Source organism: Grammomys surdaster, unplaced genomic scaffold (assembly GCF_004785775.1).
Source record: "Grammomys surdaster isolate TR1022 unplaced genomic scaffold, NIH_TR_1.0 184, whole genome shotgun sequence".
Taxonomy (NCBI): domain Eukaryota; kingdom Metazoa; phylum Chordata; class Mammalia; order Rodentia; family Muridae; genus Grammomys; species Grammomys surdaster.
The window spans coordinates 6,401,052-6,418,422 of NW_021604629.1; the positions used below are offsets into that span (position 1 = coordinate 6,401,052).

General features: G+C 41.7%; 1 protein-coding gene across 4 annotated transcripts in view; it reads right to left on the reverse strand.

Moving 5' to 3' along the window:
* The window catches only part of Btbd10 (BTB domain containing 10), a 53,430-nt gene extending 49,250 nt beyond the window's left edge, over nt 1–4,180 (reverse strand). For 3 of the 4 annotated variants that reach the window (XM_028768046.1, XM_028768045.1, XM_028768047.1), the window contains exons 1-2: nt 4,040–4,157; nt 3,701–3,787 (exon numbers count right to left, since the gene is read on the reverse strand). The gene's annotated coding sequence lies outside the window, so the exon portion shown is untranslated. Of the gene's footprint in view, nt 1–3,700; nt 3,788–4,039 lie in introns of all 4 variants that reach the window. The other variant, XM_028768044.1, reaches the window with a different exon arrangement.
* Nucleotides 4,181–17,371: the final 13,191 nt, after the last annotated feature.

Consider the following 17,371-nt stretch of genomic DNA (forward strand, 5'->3'; position numbering starts at 1 on the left):
TCAGAGAGTGGAAGGTGGGGGGAGAGTGAAAGCTACTTGCAAACAAGTATTTCCTTCTTTATAAGTCAACAAAGAAACATGGGGGAAAAATGATGTCCCACTCCCAACAGCAAGACAATCCACACAAATATATGACAAATCCCTACAGCAAAAAGTAACCTGGGTGCTTAAGAGCTCACAGAAACTGAACTGACAATCAGGGAGTCTGTATGGGCTAACCTAGGTCCTCTGTATGTATATATGCTTGGTCTTCCTGTAGGACTACTAGGGGCCGTCTCTCTTTTCTTTTGCCTCCTTTTGGGCCCCCTTTCCTCCTACTGGGTTGTTTTGTTCAGCTTAATATGAGATATGTGCCTAGTCTTGATATGCCATATTCGGTTGATATCCCTGGGAGCCCTGTCCTTTTCTGAAGGGAAACAGAGGAGGAATGGATCTCGGGGAGAGGGGAGGCAGGGGCAAAGAAACAAGGAGAGCAGTGAGGTGAAACCAGTGAGGATGTAATAAATGAAAATAATAAAAATTAAAAATGTTTTTAAAATTCTCAGATAGGAACATTTTATAAATATAACACATCTTCTCTTTTCACCTCTTGCTCTAGAGAAAAACGGGGAACTGATGAAGAGATATTAGCCTCGATGAACTTAAAAAGACTGGGCTAAACATAAGAAAATCTAATTTATAACACCCCAACCCCCCAGAGTCCTAACTTAAAAAACAATATCCTTTGCAGTCTTCATACAAGTTATAATAAACTCAGTTGTAAAAGTCAGTCCTGTTTGTACAACTGTATGGTAACAAAGGAGTATTTAGCTATTCCTTCTTCCTTTTTGAAATTCTGTTCCTTACCTGGCTTTCATGACTTTACCACTAAGATAAAGCCCCTTACTTTTCGAGATCCACCTCTTTGGACTTGAGTTTGACCTATAAATTCTCATTCCTCACAACCCAGCAAAGCTTGAAGCAGATTAAGTGATTAAAATACTCCCTACTAGTGCATAGACAAGCTTTAATCAACAAGATTCAATTCCACAAACGCCATTAAGTCATACTAGGTATTAGACACAAAGTTTAATCAAAGTACCCATTCTTCTTACTAGAAAAAAGAATTTAAATCAATGGTTTCTGTAAAGAAGAGGCACAAGAGTATCTGTTTCACATCACACTTTCTTTAGCCCATTCCCAAGCTTTTCGCTCTCCCCATGCAGCAGGGGATCCGTATTTCCTCTGGTAAAAGTCAACACCCAGGGACACAATGTGGAAAGGTATAGCAAATAGTAAGTATTCAAATCCTGAAATGGACTATGTCCTGGACTTAATTTTACATATTAGGTACAAGTAAAATAAAGACCTTCTACATAAACCAGTATACTCTTAAGATACTTATAAATCAAATAATGAATACAAATCAATAAAGCTTTCATCAGTTATTCTCATAGTAAAATGTTAATATAGTCCTTCTTAAAGTATATATTTCCAAGGTTATCAGTAGATGCCTGAAACTGTGACGAGTACCAAATGAATCCTTATGTATACATACCTATGGGAAACTTTACTGATTAGGCACAGTAACAATAATTAACAGTAAGATAGAAAAATTATAATATACCTTAGTATAATGTTTCCGTGACTAGAGTTACACATCTTAGCAACCTTGGTATGACTTTTTTCTTTCCCTATGAAGTTAGGAACCTTCACTTTTCTCACAGACAAGCAGCACATTATGGCTTCTTGTTGACATAGACGAATTAGTAACAGCACTACTTTTGTACTGTGGGCCATCATTAAATAAAATGAGGGTTCCTGTACACACTGTAAAATTATCAGTCAGTCTGATAAATTACTAGTAAAGTGGCAGATGAACAGGCAGCATATCATGGTCAGATTCACTGGAGAAAGAAGTGGTTTATATTCTAGGCAGGGTAGTGTGAGAAACACGATTTTATCATTGAATTTGGAATAGTATGCAATGTAAAACTTATGAGCTTCTTATTTATGGATTTTTTTCATTTAATGATTTCAAACCAGTAATAAACTACAGAAAACCAAAGTGCAGGCAGTGAGAGAAAGTATCTGTCTAACCTGTAGCCCTGTATTTAAAGGGCACTAAACTATCTATTGATTTTAATAAGAGTTGACATTTTTTCAAACTCTAAAAATTTACATTCCAAACCAACTGACATAGTTGACTTAAGCTTGTTTCTAGTTATGAAATTAATTCTGACCTATACACAGCTCCTAAACCAAGATACAAAACATAGCTCTAAAATACTCTCTTACATTAAAATACAATTAGTTTTGGTTGGGTCACATGAAGGTGTATTTGTTTTAACTGTCAGTATTTGAAAAATCAGAAAATCACACATAAAATCTACAGTTCCTATATTCTTTTAAGAAGGCTGAGGACTGATTCCACATTCATATATACAGTGAATTAGATGGACTTGAACCCTGATGCCTCTCAGAGGTCAGAAGCTCTCCAGTGCACTGCCATGCTCATAATCTGTCTAGTACCTGAAGGCAAGTGAATGTTACTCATTCTTATCTCTCTGAGAGATGCATAGTATTTCTAGATCACTTGTATGTTTCATGAGACCAGTTAAATGTAAAAGGCCACAAAGCAGACCACAGTTCTTTGTAATTTCATTGAATGGTAAAAAAAGAACTACACAAGTCTTTGAAGAACAAAAAGAATGAAATAGAACAAAATTCAGACTGGTGGAAGGACAACATAGGAGATAAAAAGCCCACCTGGAAGTTTGAATAGTGTGAAAAAAATGTCTAACACATTGCTTGGAACTTTCTGAACTCCGTTGCTCTGGGTCCTAACCACACTCCATGTTTCTGAAGCTCCCTTCTTACCTTCTCTCCACCCATAAGAATAAACGCTGAATACTAAGCTCTAAGTTAGAGAAAATTATTAAGCCTAAAATCTTCAAAATTAACTGTCCTCAAAAACAATATTAACTCATCTTTGTCACCCATTAAGTAATTTTCCAAGTACTTTCTACTGCTTTCTGCTTAATATTCAATATCAGTCCTTGGTTCAATGCCCAGCATTGAGTTCTCAGTACAGAAACTTTTTCAGCCTTTACAGTCACATGTTTTATTCTACCTTTTCATCCAATTTCTACAGTCTATTTCATTCAAAATTCATGCATAAACCCCTCTCTAAAAAGTTTTGATCCAATTTGGCTAGCGGTGCTAGAAAAGAGTGGGAGGCAGGCAAGAACAGAAAGAAACCCAACTGCCAATCAATACGTTATACTGCTTCATTCAGGTTGTTAACTTAAATAAAAAGCATGCACTCTCACATGGCTATAAAATTATTTCATATACTAAGCGCACAAAGTGGAAAATGAATTCCAAATACCAAAAACAGTCCAAAACTCAAAATTGTAAAGTGAAAAAAAAAAAAGGCATCTGTGGAAGGCCGCGGTTAGGCACACTAGCCCACATTAACAAACTAAGTGAAGTCTCAGCTCCCCTCAAGCTCATACCCCCAAAATACGGGATGTCAGAGGGCTTGTGACTTACAGAGAATAAATCAGAACCTTTTCTGGGCAAGTTAGGGAGAAACAAAGCTTTACCATTGTTGATACGGTTACAGGATAAAACCACACAGCACATTACAGGTGTCTCATCCTCCACCCAAAGGGCGACTCCTCCAGCACCTTATCCCCAAACTGGGATCCTTACTCACCGCCCTATTGTGATGCGCCTTCTTACGGTTGTCGCTGCGGTGACCCAAAGATGACAGGAAAGGGGCGGGGCACTGGGTTACTCTGCCCTGGAAAGGAGGTTGGAAAGGAGGTGTGAGAAAATAGCCTTTTTCCCCTGGGGAAAGGCCTCCAGACTCCTAACCCAAAAAGCAGCAGCCTTCTCTGCCTCTCCGGACCCGGTGTCCGAGACGACAGCCCCGAGCACCGCGCCCCACGCTCCTGGAGCCACGGACTCCGGTCCCCGGACCCCGGTCACAGCAGCTAGCCTCGCCCTCGGTTTCCACTGCAAACCCAGCAGCCCGCACCCGGCCCGCTCCAACCTGCCGGCCCTTGAGACGTCCACCGAGGGTCGAGGAGAAAAGCTACGAAAGCGAGCGACGCTCCCCTTCCTCCGCCTACTTAACCGGATCCCTCCGGTGTTAGGTGTGAGGCGGCCGCTCTACCAGCTGCGCCTACCAGAGCCGCCCCGGCAGGTTACAGGCCGGCTCCTTAGCTGCTTCTCGCGAGACTTCGCAGTAGGGAGAGGTGAAGTGAAGCGAGTTCTCGCGCGAAGGACGGAGCTCCTCCCACAGTGGGCGTGGCGCCGGGGCACGGGGCGGTTGAGTAGTGTCTCAGGGTCTCAGCTGGCACTGCTGTACTGTAACTTCCCTGTGAACACTTTGCAGTGCTGTCAGCCAGGACCGGACTCAGGCCACCTCCACGCCTTTGAGCACACTCTCACTCCACGCTTCCTGTCACCGTTTGGCAAAAATGGACAGCGTCTCCGGGCCAGTAAAAGCAGTGCCTGGGAGAGCATTTCTGTCAGCAGAGCTAACGCCCGGGTCGCCTCCCTCCGAGGGTCGGGGAGCTGGTACAGGCAGCACGAGGCGTTGGCAGGCGGTGGTCCCGAGGTCGCCGCTCCCTGCGGCTGCCGCTCGGTTTGAAACGCTCTGCTGTTGGCGGGAACCAGTGCACCAGCTGACACGCCTGCGGTGGCACCACCTCTGGGACGTGGAGAATCACCTGAATGGGATGCCTTCCTGGCGGGCAAAAGCCCGCCAAAGTAGCGTTCCGGTCGTTCAATGTCACCGAACCCACCGTGTGCCTGGTGTGAGGCTCTAAAAGAGATGAAAAAATGGGAAAAACGCCTCCCTGGCGCTCAAAACTCTCCCCTCCGGGGATTCAGACCCACAGAGGAACGGACAATCCTCTTTGCTTGCTACAGAACATGCTCCCCACAGTAAGCTGTAGTAGCTGATCTGAGACAACCTTGTTGAGAACCCCTCAGTGAGTTGAGAACCCCTCTGGCTTTAGGATTCCGGAGGGTGGCAGAAGCTGAAAGATTGAGTTCCAGGTGTGTCTGGGCTAAAGTAAGATCTCATCTCAAACAACAGCCCTCCACTAGGGAGACATTTGAGTCCAATTTTAAAGATCAGTAGAAGTTCCCCCACTTTGAGAAGAGTGGGAAGGGCATAAACAAAACCCAATTCTGATTTCAGTATTTTGGTATGAAAACTGATTTCTGAAAAGAACTTTGTTTAAAATCTAGTCACTGTAAAAAAAAAAAAAAAAAAAAAAGAAAGAAAAAAATTCCGCCGGGCAGTGGTGTTAATCCCAGTACTTGGGAGAGGCAGGTGGATTTCTTGAGTTTGAGGCCAGCCTGGTCTACAGAGTGAGTTGCAGGACAGCCAGGGTGACACAGAGAAACCCTGTCTCGAAAAAGAAAGAAAGAAAGAAAGAGAGAGAGAGAGAGAGAGAGAGGAAGGAAGGAAGGAAGGAAGGAAGGAAGGAGGGAAGGAAGGAAGGAAGGAAGGAAGAGAAAAGAAAAGAAGAAAAAAGAGAAAAAAGAAAAATTTCCTTGGGTCCGGTATGTGATACCACGTATTTTTCAAACCAACATTTATGCTAAGGAAATTAGCATTTGAAGTGGAAAACTGGTAGTAGGCATAGTTTTCTCCTGAAAATACTTAAATACCAGAGACCAAAGGAAGACAAAGATTATTGTTATATAACATAACACATTTTTTATAGCCAACATTCTACATTCTTGGAAATGGCCTGAAATCTTCAAAACTTTGTAAGATGAGCAAGCTAATGAAATGAGGCTTGTCACATGAATAATGTTCAAAGAAATCTCAAGAGAACCCTCAACAATAGCAAAGTCCTCACCAACCTTGATAACGATTTTCTTGAATTTATCTCGAAGTAACTGTAGCATAAGTTAGGGGTAAAGATCAAACAGGATTCATTCATTCCCTTATGTCTAAATTGAATCTGTCATTTTTCTAATGAAAGGTTTTGACCAGGTGTTGGTATGACTATAATTCCAGCACTCAAGAGGCAGAGGTAGGCAGATGTTGGCATTTTCCAGTAATTCTCCACTGTATTTTTGGAGAAGGTGTCTCTCACTGAATTTGGAGCTCTTAAATTCTACTAGGCTGGCTAGCCAGCCAACTCCTGGGATCCTCTTGTCTCTGTTTCACCAGCACTGTTTAGCTGAGTACTGGGAACTGAACTCAGTTCCTAGTGCTTGTGTGGCAAGCATTCCACCAGTTGTGCAATCTCACAGCCCAAGTCACCTAAATTAATTGATTTTACTTGGTACTCAAGGTTTTTTGTTTGTTTGTTTGGTTGGTTGGTTCGTTTTTTGAGGCAGTCTCAAATACTTCTAGCCTAGGCTGTCCTGAAATGCACTGTATAGCTCAGGCTAGCTTCCATTTTGAAGTAGTCACTCTGCCTAATCCTCCTGAGTGCTGGGATTACAGGCATGACCAACCTACATCTGCCCAAAATCAAGGTTCTTTCATTACACTGCAATCTTAATTGCTAATATTAAATCTCAAATCACACCACACATCAAAATATGAGCTACACAACAGAAAAAGACTCCAGAACAAAAAAGTGTCCACAGTGTGGTAGTTTATTAAAAAGAAAGAACCAGGAATCTGTTTGGTCGAGGCGCAGTATGGTGAGGTGGAATGAGGTGCCTCTGTGGGCCCTTCCCCCGAGGTATCAACTATAGTATAGTATATACAGATATAGTATGGAATAGAGTTTATTTAGGGCATGGGGAGGGGAGTTGAGGGAGTAGAGGCAGAGAATGGCAAAGAAAGGGGAGAGGGAAAGAGGCCAGCAGGGAATACATAGAGAGAGGGGGGAGGGAGAGGGGAAGAGAGAAAGAAGTAGCAGAGAGTAGGAAGATAAGAGAGTGAGGAGAGGGCAAACAGCCCCTTTTATAGTGAGTTGGCATACCTGTGGGGCAGAGCCTAGAAGGAATGCTAACACACAGAACTCTAAGGACTTTTACTAAAGACAACCAGGCAGAAGGCTGATCCAAATGCAAAACAGAATCATTATAATAGATAAAATAGTAATACAAGCAGCTCAATCCCAGAGCCATTCTGTGGCAAGGCTGCCAAAGCACCATTGGTTCAAGGCCTCACAGCTGTCTGAGATGGATCCAGATGAATGGAAGATCAACTGGATTTAGTCCAACAGAGAGAGAAACTATGATGGAGACGGTCTGCATTTTGTTAATACTTGTCAGTTCATATAACCCAGGGATTGCAAAATTCCTTCGTCTGGCGTGTTTGATAAACTCACAAACCTGGTTTCTCTGATAATGATTCTTATATACCTAAGTGTCTATGTGTCCCTGGTTTAGTTTAGTAAGTTCAAAGGTGGTGGGTTATTTTATTTTATAGATGTATATATGTATATGATTGTTTTGCATGCATGGCTATTGCCCACAAATATCAGAAGAAGGCATCACATTCCCTGGAATTGGATGGTTGTGAGCTACCTGGTGGTGCTAGGAATTGAACCCATGTTCTCTGCAAGAGCAACAAGTGTTCTTAACAACAAAGCCATCTTTCCAGCCCACAAACATAATTTTTTATTTGCATTAATTTATCAGTGTAGTGCTTATTTACTTGCACAAACAAAATGCAAAGCCCTTCTGCCTCAAAATTGAGTAAACTACTGCTTTATAAAATCATAGGACCAAAGATAGGGGTTAGAGGTGATGGAGTCACATGACAAATCATAGGCAATCTGACTCTGGAGTGTCATCCAGCATCAGGGTAAAGATTTGAGTTTATTGCCCAGCACATAAGCTTATATACAGTGTTTGAACCAGCCCCAAGCCCTTAAATCCTTGACACACCATCACCATGCTCTAATGAAAGTCCTGCCTGATGAGGTTACTCAGAAGGAGTAGGGGGAGTACTGTCACCTGTTAGCTCATCTGTGGGGATGGGGGAGTGGCCACCACCCTGGCCTGGTTCCTTTTTGCTGTCTCACTGGTGTTCCAGGAGCCATCTTAGATCTAATGCCATGTATGGCAGATCAAGACTCTTTGAGCAGTCGCAGGAGCCTGTGGAGCCTTGCTTTCCATTCCCACTTTTTCCTTTACAAGGTTGACTTCCACTTCTCCTACACTGTAAGGCAAGGCACAGCCTGAAAACCTGTAGCCGCCTGCCGCCACAGATTAACTGGGTTCACCTGAAAGGGGGACTGGGAATGAAAAGAAGGACAGAGGGCGAGAGGAAATGAAGCCAAGACAAAGTATTCTTTAATGTTCAGCTCTCAATTTAAAGGGAAAGGCCCTGCCCAAACCCTAGCTGGTTTAAGATGGGTAGGATAATCCATTCTAGGTCTTGGCTGGAGATATCTCAAGGCAAGCCCAGGGGCAGTTCTTCTAAATTCTCTGTAGCCAAGGTGGGTAACTCCACCTAGATCCTATCACTTGATCTGTCGTGGTAAACAAGGTCTTTCAGTCCTGCTCAAGGTCAGGGGAAATTACTCCCATTAATATGGAGTAATATAGGGCATACCCTGATCTCCACAGTTGGGTTTCTTTATAACATCCTGCTAAGCCAAAACTGTTTCAAAGCAGAAGATAAAGATTCCTGTTTACTTGTGTGGCAAATTAATGATAAACCATAGACTTAGAGTCTATTTTATTGTTTTTAAGTTGGTTTTGAGACAGGGTCTTACATATCCCAGGATGGCCTTGAGCTCTGTGTATCCAAGGATAACGTTGAACTTCTGATTGCTCTACCTCCATCCCACAAGCTTTGCCAACACGCTCAGCTTTATGAATTTCTAAAGATCCAACCCAAGGCTTCATGCACTCTAAAACTAAGGTACATCCTCAGCATACTATTTAGATTTTAAAACCTGGGATTTGGTGTTAGAGGTGTAGTTTAGTGACTCTTTGTTCACTCTCTAACGTCATTTAAAAATATTAAAAATTTTTTAAAAAACTAAAAGCCTGAGACTTCCTTATGTTACTAATTTTGTGCACTTGACACCTAATGGCAGAGCAGAAAAATACAACAAATACAGAAGGAATTCTAACCATATTCAGCAAACATTGTGTTTTTATTGTTCAAACCCCTTTGTAAGAATGCTAAGAGACACTGACACACTAATACACACTGATAAAATGAAATGTATAAACAAAGGACAAACAAGTTGGAGTATATGAACTAGTAATGGCTATGGAGAGATCAGAGCTATGAAAGATTACTTCTAGGGCTAAGGCTTAGATCAGTGGAAGTGTGTTTGTGTAGCATATACAGAATCTCAAAATAAAATGGTGAGGAGGACAGGAAAAGAAGGGAAACTTACTAGATCACTGAAGAAAATTACTTGTTCTCCCTAGCAACCACTTAGTAACTTCTCATAGCCCCTCCATCCTCTGTAATAGAATGTGACAGACCACATTGTGTACATGTAAACATAGCTGCTGTGAGTTCAACTCCAAGGACCTCTGTGCTGAAAGGTCACCCATTCCCCTTTTAACTCCAGCCTCACAGGCCAGATCTTTCTTGTCCAGTGGAGAGGAACCTCTGTCCAGGAAAGGAAGACGGGTCTGATAAAAGGATTTGTTTTCTGGGACAGAGAGAAAGAAGTGTGATGATGAATCTTAACTGTCAACTAAAAAAAGACTTATCTCTAGGTTGGCCTGAGAGGACATTTCCTGAGAGGATTAACTGAAGAGAGAAGACCTGCCCACTTGGGCAGTTCCTTCCTGCAGCAGGCTGGATATAAAGGCTGGCTGAGAGGAAAGCAGTACTGTGCTCATCTTTGCTTCTTGTTGGTGTACCTATAGTGTACTTCTCCTGTTACTGCTGCCATTCTTAATTGACATAGGAAATTTTCAGCCTTCTAACATGGATGAGAAGCCTGCAGGTCTCCAAGAATCCTATACAGCATCAGCATCATGTTGGTATTGCTGAGGCATCCAGCCTGCTGTCCTGAGCAGCTAGCCAGTTTTTCAGTCTTCCCAGTATGCTGACAGCCGTCTCTAGACTTCTTTAATGCTAAAGGATGTAGAACTTTCCCACAGGCTCCTGCCAAGTTAAAGAGAACCCAGCTTCAAAGCATGCCACTAAAGGCCTAGCTTTCAGAATTTTGGAGGGAGCCTCACCAAGTTCCCTGTAAAAGAGACAAAAGCAGGTTCAGTTACAGTAGCAGCCCCCAGTATTGATTGCCTAGTATTTATCTTACCAATCTAATAAATTCTTTTTCTTAGTATTATTATCAGCAGTTCAGAGAGTTGTAAAATATCTTTCATTCTTCTGTAGTAATTGTCTCTGAGGCTTACTGCCTGTCTGCTAACCTAGGCCTAGTCCTGGAAGCTTCTAGCCTCCATACAATCTTAACTAGGTCTAGATGTTGTAGATGTATCTAAGTTGTGTTGTAATCTACCCGTTGGGGCTGGACAACAATATAGTCACTTGTTCTCTGCAGTTTGGTTGTGGCTTTCTGTAATGATCTCCATCTGTTGGATGAGAGTTGAGATCTATATCTCACTCTGTAGACCAGACTGGCCATGAAACCACAGAGATCTGCCTGGTTTTGCCTGCCATGTGGTTAGACTAAAGATATGTCCCACCAAGACCAGCTAGAAAATAATTTTTTTTCAAAAAGGAATGTCACGCCAGGGTGGTGGTTGCGCACACCTTTAAACCCAGCACTTGGGAGGCAGAGGCAGGCAAATTTCTGAGTTCGAGGCCATCCTGGTCTACAGAGTGAGTTTCAGGACAGCCAGAGCTACACAGAGAAACTCTGTCTCAACAAACCAAAAAAAAAAAAAAGGAATGTCAGGAAAGAAAAGAGCACAAGATAAAAAAAATACTTTAACAATAGAAAGAAAACATGATTAAAATTAAAGACAAAGGAAAAAAATAGTTCTTTACAAATGAAAACAGTCACCCAAAGAGTACAGGCTATTGCCATTGTTCCAGGTTACTCACTGGAGCTTGATGGTAGGACCCTATTGCTGAAGACCCCAATAGTTTTCTCATAGGTCATAGAAAAATCAAAATGATACAGATCTGGAAGCATCATCCTTGCGGGCTAGCTTTCTCAGTGCTGGAATGTGTTTTGCAGGTTTCTAGGAGAGAAAAAAATGAACAGTCTTACTCAGCCATGGTTCCTACAGACTCCAATAATCTGTGGCCTGACAAGACATGCCCATTGGCTCAATAGTGACATGAATGTTATAGGGTAACCAACAGCTTCCTAATTGGATTTAAGTCACACTCCATATGAGGGAACTCTTGTGTAGTAAATCTAGCCAAGAACCTGTGGTTGGAGAGGGTATAGGCCCTACTCCCACTATTTTATTAAAGGGACACAATGTCAAACTTCCCTCTAAATACTTGTACCCACAATACAGCTCTCACCAATCAGAGAAACTCCTCAATGCAATGGTGGTTATATAGAAAATCACAACAACCAGACTGCAGAGAATAATTGACTGTGGCATGCCTGGCCCTGAACGTGACATTTGTGTCTCATCTTCTCACTTCAAAAGGTCAGGGAACCTTGCAGAAGAGGGAGAAGAAAGGTTGGAAAAGCCAGAGGCGTGGGAAGATTGTTGCAAAACGTCTACTAAACATGACTGTTCCAGCCATGAATTCATAGAACCTATGGTTGCCAGCGTAGAAAATGGTACAAGATTAAGCCAGTCAATGCTCCAGAGTAAAGAGAGAGGAGACTCCTGGGACGCCACCCCAATCCTAGCTGAGGTGCCTAGCATTTGATGCTTCTGGAAAAGCTGAGTCTGTTTTCAGTGGCATAGCCCACGGTAGTTTACCCATTCTCCAGTAGATGGCACCCTCTATCCATGTGCATACCAGCAGCACTAATTAAACTGGGACTAAAAGAGGAAGTAGTCTTGACATTGGAAAAAAAGGTGGAGTGGGTGTCCCAGAGTGGTTAGGGGAATGAAGGGGGAATGAGTATGATCTAAATTTATGTATGAAATTACAAAAATATATAATGTTTTGTGAAATATAGCAAAAGGTCAAAAGGTGAGAAAAAGAAACATTTAAAAACAATTGGAGAAGCCTCTCTGTGACTCTCTTGGGATCTGCCAGGTGGAATCCCTTATGTTTTCTACCGTTCAGTCTGGTGCTGTAAACCAGCAGAGTGCAGGGCTGGCCTCTTGACTGCTTTGATACTACATTCATTTTAGAAACTTCCCTTTTCGGTGCACCAGAAGCAAAGGCTGACCACACTGAGCTTTTGCAACCTATGGAAGAGGTTTTTACTTGCATCAGAGAATTCTTGATTTGTGTATGTAGTGGTGTCTATGTGTAAGTCAAGTGGTATCTCCTACATGTCTCAGAGAGCAGGTGAAGTAGAGATCTGAGCTCTCTACTACAGGAGAGAACAGAGAGAGAAGCCAGCACTCAAGTTTAGCAGTTTCAGATTATGCCCAGCAGTCAAACACCCTGTGGGAGGGTGGAGGCTGCAGAAATCAAGTGAGCCAGTGTGCTTGGGTTCAGAGCCTTCAATGAGCAGTTTGTTGACCAAAGACTTAGGCTTATAATTCTCTATTGTGCCCTTCCGCCCCTGCCTGGTCCTCTGGGCTGGAGCAGACACAGAGTCGGTCTGCTCCTGTCCTGTTGAGAAACTGAATCCTGAGTTATCCAGGAGCCACTGCACTCAGAGCAGCTGGTAAGAACTCCATCTCACTCCCTAAACCCCAGAGATACATCGGGGAGCCAGGGACATCCAGGGCACAGCAGCTACCCAAACCCCGCCCCTGCCTGGTCCTCTGGGCTGGAGCAGACACAGAGTCGGTCTGCTCCTGTCCTGTTGAGAAACTGAATCCTGAGTCATCCAGGAGCCACTGCACTCAGAGCAGCTGGAGCCACTGCACTCAGAGCAGCTGAAACTGAATCCTGAGTCATCGAGGACCCACTGCACTCAGAGCAGAAGGATTTCCAGATCCAAGAGGTGGCCTGAGTCCTAGGAGTTCTTCCACCCAGGAGATTAGGAGCATAAGACCACAGAGACCTCTGGACCCTGAGGAGCTCTGCAATAAGCAAGATAACTGGAAATACAGACTCCAGTTTTACACAGTGAGGGCAGGTACCACTAGAGTTAACCAGATGGCGAAAGGCAAGCGCAAGAACATAAGCAACGGAAACCAAAGTTTCTTGGCATCATCAGTGCCCAGTTCTCCCAATATAGCAAGCCCTGAACACCCCATCACACCTGAAAAGCAGGATTCAGAATTAAAATCACTTCTCATGATGATGATAGAGGATTATAAGAAGGAATTAAGTAACTCCCTTAAAGAAATACAGGAGAGTACAAGTAAACAGATAGAAGCCCTTAAAGAGGAATCACAGAAATCCCTTAAAGAAATGGAAGAAAACACAAAGAAGGAATTAAACAAAAACATTCAGGACCTGAAACTAGAAATAGAAACAATAAAGAAAGTTCAAAGGGAGACAACCATGGAGATAGAAAACCTAAGAAAGAGATCAGGAGTCACAGACGCAAGCATCACCAACCGAATACAAGAGATAGAAGAGAGAATCTCAAATGCAGAAGATACGGTGGAAAATATTGACACAGTTGTCAAAGAAAATGCAAAATGCAAAAAACTCCTAACTCAAAACATCCAGGAAATCCAGGACACAATGAGAAGACCAAACCTAAGGATAATAGGTATAGATGAGAATGAAGATTCCCAACTTAAAAGGCCAGTAAATATCTTCAACAAAATTATTGAGGAAAACTTCCCTAACCTAAAGAACAAGATGCCCATAAACATACAAGAAGCCTACAGAACACCAAATAGACTAGACCAGAAAAGAAATACCTCCCGTCACATAATAATCAAAACATCAGATGCACAAAACAAAGAAAAAATACTAAAAGCAGTAAGGGAAAAAGGTCTAGTAACATATAAAGGCAGACCTATAAGAATTACACCAGACTTCTCACCAGAGACTATAAAAGCCAGAAGAGCCTGGACTGACATCATACAGACCCTAAGAGAACACAATTGCCAGCCCAGATTACTATACCCAGCAAAACTCTCAATCACTATAGATGGTGAAACCAAGATATTCCATGACAAAACCAAATTTGCACAATATCTTCCCACAAACCCAGCACTTCAAAGGATGATTGATGGAAAATGCCAACACAAGGAGGGAAACTACAACCTAGAAAAAGCAAGTAAGTAATCTGCCAACAACCCCAAAAGAAGATACAAACATAACTTTACCTCTAATAACAAAAATAACAGGAAGCAACAATCATTTTTCCTTAATATCTCTTAACATCAATGGTCTCAATTCCCCAATAAAAAGACGCAGACTATCAGACTGGATACATAAACAAGACCCAGAATTTTGCTGCATACAAGAAACGCACCTCAGTGACAAAGACAGACACTACCTCAGAATAAAAGGGTGGAAAACAATTTTTCAAGCCAATGGTCCCAAGAAACAAGCTGGAGTAGCCATTCTAATATCAAATAAAATCGACTTTCATCCAAAATTAATCAAAAAAGATAAGGAAGGACACTTCATACTCATCAAAGGAAAAATCTACCAAGGTGAACTCTCAATTCTGAACATCTATGCTCCAAATGCAAGGGCACCTACATACATAAAAGATACTTTACTAAAGCTCAAAACACACATTACACCTCACACAATAATAGTGGGGGATTTCAACACCCCACTGTCAGCAATGGACAGATCATGGAAACAGAAACTAAACAGAGACACTTTGAAATTAACAGAAGTTATGAACCAAATGGACTTAACAGACATCTATAGAACATTTCATCCTAAAACAAAAGAATATACCTTTTTCTCAGCACCTCATGGTACCTTCTCCAAAATAGACCATATAATTGGTCACAAAACAAGCCTCTACAGATACAAAAAGATTGAAATAATCCCTTGCATCTTATCAGATCACCATGGACTAAGACTGGTCTTTAATAATGACAAAACCAATGGAAAACCCACGTGCACATGGAAACTGAACAACTCTCTACTCAATGATGACTTGGTCAAGGAAGAAATAAAGAAAGAAATAAAAGACTTTTTAGAATTCAATGAAAATGAGGACACATCATACCAAAACTTGTGGGACTCCATGAAGGCAGTGCTAAGAGGAAAGCTCATAGCTCTAAGTGCCTACAAAAAGAAACTGGAAAGAGCACACACTAACAAGTTGACTACACAACTAAAAGCTCTAGAACAAAAAGAAGCAAATACACCCAGGAGGAGTAGAAGGCAGGAAATAATCAAACTCAGGGCTGAAATCAACCAAATAGAAACAGAAAGAACAATACAAAATATCAATAAAACCAGGAGTTGGTTCTTTGAGAAAATCAACAAGATAGATAAACCGTTAGCCAGATTAACCAGAGGGCACAGAGACAGTATCCAAATTAATAAAATCAGAACTGAAAAGGGAGACATAACAACAGAAACTGAAGAAATTCAAAAAATCATCAGATCTTACTACAAAGGCCTATACTCAACAAAACTGGAAAACCTGGATGAAATGGACAACTTCCTAGACAGATACCAGGTACCGAAGTTAAACCAGGAGCAGATAAACCATCTAAATAGTCCCATAACCCCTCAGGAAATAGCAGCAGTCATCAAAAGCCTCCCCACTAAAAAAAGCCCAGGACCAGATGGTTTTAGTGCTGAATTCTATCAGACCTTCAAGGAAGACCTAATACCAATTCTCTTCAAACTATTCCACAAAATAGAGACAGAAGGAACACTACCCAATTCGTTCTATGAAGCTACAATTACACTCATACCCAAACCCCACAAGGACCCGACAAAGAAAGAGAACTTCAGACCAATCTCCCTTATGAACATCGATACAAAAATACTCAATAAAATTCTAGCAAACCGAATCCAAGACCACATCAAAACAATCATCCATCATGATCAAGTAGGTTTTATCCCAGGAATGCAGGGATGGTTCAATATTCGGAAATCCATCAATGTAATCCACTATATAAACAAACTTAAAGAAAAAAACCACATGATCATCTCACTAGATGCTGAGAAAGCATTTGACAAAATTCAACATCCCTTCATGATAAAAGTCTTGGAAAGATCAGGAATTCAAGGCCCCTACCTAAACATAGTAAAAGCAATTTACAGCAAACCAGTAGCCAACATCAAGCTAAATGGAGAGAAACTTGAAGCAATCCCACTAAGATCAGGGACTAGACAAGGCTGCCCACTCTCCCCCTACCTATTCAATATAGTACTGGAAGTCTTAGCCAGAGCAATTAGACAGCAAAAAGAAGTCAAAGGGATACAAATAGGAAAGGAAGAAGTCAAAATATCGCTATTTGCAGATGATATGATAGTATACGTAAGTGACCCCCAAACTTCCACCAGAGAACTCCTAAACCTGATAAACAACTTCAGCAAAGTGGCTGGTTATAAAATCAACTCAAACAAATCAGTAGCCTTCCTCTACATGAAAGATAAACAGACTGAAAAAGAAATTAGGGAAATGACACCCTTCACAATAGTTGCAAATAATATAAAATACCTTGGTGTGAATCTAACCAAGCAAGTGAAAGACCTCTATGACAAGAACTTCAAGTCTCTGAAGAAAGAAATTGAAGAAGATCTCAGAAGATGGAAAGATCTCCCATGCTCATGGATTGGCAGGATTAATATAATAAAAATGGCCATCTTGCCAAAAGCAATCTACAGATTCAATGCAATCCCCATTAAAATCCCAACTCAATTCTTCACAGAGTTAGAAAAGGAAATTCTCAAATTCATATGGAATAACAAAAAACCCAGGATAGCGAAAACTATTCTGAACAATAAAAGAACTTCTGGAGGAATCACCATCCCTGACCTCAAGCTGTACTACAGAGCAATAGTGATAAAAACTACCTGGTATTGGTACAGAGACAGGCAGGAAGATCAATGGAATAGAATTGAAGACCCAGAAATGAACCCACACACTTATGGTCACTTGATCTTTGACAAAGGAGCTAAAACTGTCCAGTGGAAAAAGGACAGCATTTTCAACAAATGGTGCTGGTTCAACTGGAAGACAACATGTAGAAGAATGAAAATTGATCCATTCTTATCCCCTTGTACAAAGCTCAAATCTAAGTGGATAAAGGACCTCCACATAAAACCAGATACACTGAAACTAATAGAAGAGAAGGTGGGGAAAAGCCTCGAATACTTGGGCACAGGGGAAAAGTTCCTGAACAGAACTCCAATGGCATATGCTCTAAGATCGAGAATCGACAAATGGGACTTCATAAAATTGCAAAGTTTCTGTAAGGCAAAGGACACTGTCAATAGGACAAAACGACAACCAACAAATTGGGAAAAGAT